The following is a 4,860-nucleotide window of genomic DNA, read 5'->3' as shown; positions in this document are numbered from 1 at the left end:
GAAATTTCTTTTGAGAGCCAAATTTTTTAAACTTAAACTATATAGGTAGGTACATTCAACTTTAAATTCAACTTTAAATTCATGGTTTTCGTCTTCCGTTTTTCTTTGCTTCTTCTTTGTAGCCATCTCAAACAGGGCACCTAAAAAAATGTTTCATTTTATAATAATAAAGCCACCAACACAAAAGAATTACAATTCTTAAATTGATGACAAAAATACCTGTAGGATTTGCAGCAATTTTATGCTTCGAGTAGGTACCTTTGTCACTCGCGCGCGATTTGTGGACGCGACTAGCACTAACCACTGCACATGAGACTGCTGACTGGCTCACTCAACTCGTGCTTGAATCGCGTGCCGCCCCTGCGCCGCGTCTCCCGTCGCCCGACCGACCGACACCCCCCACTTCTTCTAACGCCACTTCTTCAAAATAGACTCGCCCAGGCCGAAAACCGACTTCTGTGCATGGGCCACGAAGTTTCAATCGCACTGTACGTGCGCGCCCGCACGTGCTATTTTGTGGAAGAGCCACACTCAAGGGTCAAAGAGCCGCATGTGGCTTGCGAGCCGCGGTTTGCCGACCGCTGGCCTAGGAGAACCAACAGGAGAGCCCAGGCAGGGCTCACGGGGACGTCAGAGAAAAGGGGGCCGTGGGGACGGGGTCAGGGGTGAGCCTGGGACGAGCGGCCACTACCCATTGCTCCCCTGGTGGCAAGTCTCAGGGGTCCCTTAGGGGTTGGGGGATGCGGGCCTGTGGGGAAGGACCGGGGCGTGCTCCCTGGAGAGAGCGCGCATGCTGGGTCCTTCGTCCGAGCGTATTTCTCTCCCTCTTGCAGGTGGGGCTCTTAGGGCAGGTCTCAGGGGAGGGTCTCAGCAGAACACCCACCAGCCTCTCAGGGTGTTCTCTCAGGTCACGGTCTCCACTGGTCGGCGCCAGGGCCGGGTCATTACTCAACGCAGCTGGTCCTGAGGCAGCCGAGCGTCACTTGTTGGTTTTGCTGCTTTTCTGGGCCTGGAGCCGAGATACAACTGAGGCCTCGATGTTGTCTGTAGGGAGGAGGGGCAGGGGGTCTAAACTGCATGACCGGGGACGTGCTGGGGGAGGAAGGTCACCCTGGGGAAGCGGTTCTCAACCTGTGGGTCGCGACCCCTTTGGGGGTCGAACGACCCTTTCACAGGGGTCGCCTAAGACCATCGGAAAACACATATATAATTACATATTGTTTTTGTGATTAATCACTATGCTTTCATTATGTTCAATTTGTAACAATGAAAATACATCCTGCCTATCAGATATGTACATGACGATTCATAACAGTAGCAAAATTACAGTTATGAAGTAGCAACAAAAATAACTTTATGGTTGGGGGTCCCCACCACATGAGGAACCGTATTAAAGGGCCGCGGCATCAGGAAGGTTGAGAACCGCTGCGTGTGGGGCGAGGGTCTTGTTCTCCCATTTTGCCCCTTGCTAGGCACCGGGGCCTTTCTGCCTGTCCCTGGCCCATCGTCGTTGCTCTGCTCCTGTCTACACTCTCATTGCATCCCGTTTTGGGGTTCTGCAGCTCTGGAACTCATCTAAACAGGGAGAGGACTTGGAGGTATAGCCGTTGCCTTCCTCACACCGTGTTCTTAACTGACGTTTACCCCGTGAGAGCAGGCTCAGTGGCTTGCATGGCCCGATGGCCCTGGCCTTCCAGCTGAGAAGTCCGTCCACCAGCCTCACGGGCAATGCCACTGTTTGCCAGTCCTCTCTGCCTGCTCTCATCTGGGCTCGCCTAGCAGAGTCCTGGCCGGCCTGGTGCCCAGGTCCACCTGGCCTGGGTTCCGCTAGGAACTGCTGACCTCAGGCCTGGGATTGGCTCCGTCGGCCAAGGACCTTGAGAAAGATCGTCCGGAATCAATGATTTAACCGAGTCCTTGGTTCCAGACAGTCAGCCTCCTCTTCTGGAATCATCTTCAAAGTTTTATTCCCAATGTTTTACCTATTCTCCGTTACCATGGATCTTCTTTTGAAGATAAATAGGAATGTGATCAAAAATAGTGATTAGCTCCCTTCGATGACTCAGACTGGTTAATACTATTCTGGGGCTCAAAAGTCAAGGACCGGCACTCGGGCTGGTTTGGCTCAGTGGATGGAGTGATAACGCCAACATGCATTGTTGACATTAGAAGTGGTTTAAGCTAATCACCCCCACCTGGCGTTTCATGGCACAGGCTTTCTCGTAGCTGGATATCACTGCTGACGACAAGCATGTGGACAGACGGGGCCACTGGATTAAGGACTATTACACAACTCACTGTACAGATGTGATAATGCCTTGCTATCGCGTGCGAGCGCTTTCCCCTGCTGCTGTCTCATGCGCGTGCCTTGAGGGTGCTGATTATCTCCATGTTATAAATGGACACGGAGGCTGAGAGGGGAAGGAGAATCGCTGCAGGCCACAAAGTCAAGGCCGTGCAGAACCAGAACCGTAATCTATGATCTGGCCTCCGGGCCCAATCTCCCTCGCCCCACTTCCTCCTCACCCCCTGGAAGCTCAGCCTCCCCACGCAGCTAACACACAGGCACTGAGCACCGACTGCACGCCCTTGGCCAGCGACTTTCAACCTGGTGGTGCAAGAACGTCTAAAACACGCAGTACCTGACTGTTTACTCACGGGCACTGACCTCTCTTCCCCTCGATTGTCAAAGAACAAATGTCAACAGCCGCTAGATCAACAGTGAATAGATAAGAATTATAGTTATTTTTTGTTAGATCGGCAAAAACATGTACGTTTGGTGAGCCGCCGAATTTTCGTAAGAGCTTGTGTGTGCCCTGGGATGAAACAGGTTGGCAATGTCGCTCGGGACAGTCCTAGGGAATCTGAGTCCACTTTCAGATTTGGAAACAGATCCCCCGAGCAGCCAATGCCACGGCTGCTGCTATTTCCACCCAAAATAGGTCCATGTAGGTCAGTGATGGCGAACCTATGACACGCGAACTCATTTTTTTGGTTGATTTTTTTTTGTTAAATGGCATTTAAATATATAAAATAAATATCAAAAATATAAATCTTTGTTTTACTATGGTTGCAAAGATCAAAAAATTTCTATATGTGACACGGCACCAGAGTTAAGTTAGGGTTTTTCAAAATGCTGACACGCCGAGCTCAAAAGGTTCGCCATCACTGACGTAGGTGGTGAGGCAACCAGCAAGGAGCCCTCCTCCTCCCGGGCCGGGAGAGCCTAGTGGTTAGAGAGAACTGGGCCGGGGCATTGGTTGTTAATGTTGCAAAGGATTCACGGTGTCCTCGCATGATCAGCCCAGGATTGTTGTAAGAAATGACGTCACCGAATAGAAGGCAGATAATCTTCTCATTTAGATAAAAACGGGAATTCAAGATGGAACTCCACCACAGTGGCAGGATGCTTTGGTTTTAGACGCAGGCCGAGCAAAGCCACAGCGCCCGGACGGAACTTTCCGTGCCTCTGCCACCTCTCCCCACCCCGTCCCCAGCCCGGAGCTCTGCGTCTGCGTCCCTCCCCAGGGGCCGGGCAGGCCCAGCCTGAAACCAGAGACGGGCCTCGCCCTCAGAGCCATGAGGCCCTCAGAGCCACAGACCGCGCAGGAGGACAGGGACGGGCACAGGAAGCTGCAGGGCGTGCTCACCCTGAGGAGGGCCAGGGGAGGGAGACTGTTATTTCTGGAGGAAGAAGGGTCCGTGGATCTCGGAGCAGCAACTGTCAGGGAGAAGCAAGGAGGTGGGTTACAGGGAAGGGGTGCAGGAAGGAAGGCAAAGGGGATGGGAGGGCACAGAGAGCGTGAAAGAGAGAGAGAGAGACCCTCTGAGGACAGGAGACGACCCATATTCCCACTCAAGACGTCTCCATCGAGGACCGGCAGGGCCTCACCGCCTCACCCCCCGGGAGGCAGGCACCAGAGGGGGGCCAAGGCCCTCCCCCTGTCGCACCCCTGGGTCCAGGCAGCCGCGGAACAAAGAGCTGCCCCCATGCTCAGCCCCACATTGTCACTGGGCGTCCAGTTTGGGGAGAGGCCCGCGGGGAGGCGTCCTACCCGGAGGGAATGGTTTCCTGGCTCCGAACAGAAACTTAAACCGGATCCCAACACAAGGGTGACCACACTGGGCAGTGAATTTCCGAGGGATCGTCCCTCCGGCTGGAGAAGGGCCAGGTGACGCTGTGGGTACCCACGTGCCCCCCCGCAGGCCAGCTCCTGACCCACCAAGAAGAGCAGGGCGGGACCAGCCTGTTCCGTCAGCCATGGACGGTCCACTAGGGGCGGTCAGCAGCCTCTGCCCCACCTCAGGGGGGTGGAAGGCCGAGCGGTCAGCAAAGCCCGTGTGATGTGAAGATGCAGGGAAGTCAGGTCCCCGCTTCCTCCCTGTTAGGGGCTCAGACGTCCGGGAACCTGCACTCACTGTACCCGGCAGCGCAGTTTACAGAAAGGCCCCGAAGGCCTGGCTGTTGGCATCACAGAACCGAACCGCACGCCACCAGCTTTCTCCAGGGGAGGCACCATCTACAGGCGCTGGGACTGTCAACCCAAAACCTCACCATGCGGTTCAGTTCGGGGGCCAGGCAGAGGCCAGCACGTCCCACACCCACCCCCACGCCCCTCCTCCCAAGGTGCCTGCAACTCCCAGCCCTGGGGTTTGCAGGAGTAGGTTCCACCTCCTGATCAAGGCCAGGCTCCGATTGGCTGAATCTTCACGATGGGCCGCCCCCTAGCCACATTGATTGGCCCAAGAGTGAGCACCTGGGCACAGGCAGGCCAGTCAGAGCCAATGAGAGTCGATTCTGGGATCTTGGTCAAGCTTTGGAGAAGCAACACCTGGGGATAAAGGGGCTCCGGGCTGACC

General features: G+C 55.0%; 1 protein-coding gene across 5 annotated transcripts in view; it reads left to right on the top strand.

Annotated features, from left to right (window-relative positions):
• TTC39C (tetratricopeptide repeat domain 39C) overlaps window positions 1-4,860 on the top strand; it is a 54,371-nt gene that overhangs the window by 2,845 nt on the left and 46,666 nt on the right. For all 5 annotated transcript variants that reach the window (XM_014546153.1, XM_014546156.1, XM_005874311.2 and 2 more), the window contains exon 2: window positions 235-238. The gene's annotated coding sequence lies outside the window, so the exon portion shown is untranslated. The remainder of the gene's footprint in view (window positions 1-234; window positions 239-4,860) is intronic.

Source organism: Myotis brandtii, unplaced genomic scaffold (genome assembly GCF_000412655.1).
Source record: "Myotis brandtii unplaced genomic scaffold, ASM41265v1 scaffold433, whole genome shotgun sequence".
Lineage (NCBI taxonomy): Eukaryota > Metazoa > Chordata > Mammalia > Chiroptera > Vespertilionidae > Myotis > Myotis brandtii.
Note: the sequence above shows the minus strand (reverse complement) of the source record. Positions and strands in the feature narration are given on the sequence as shown.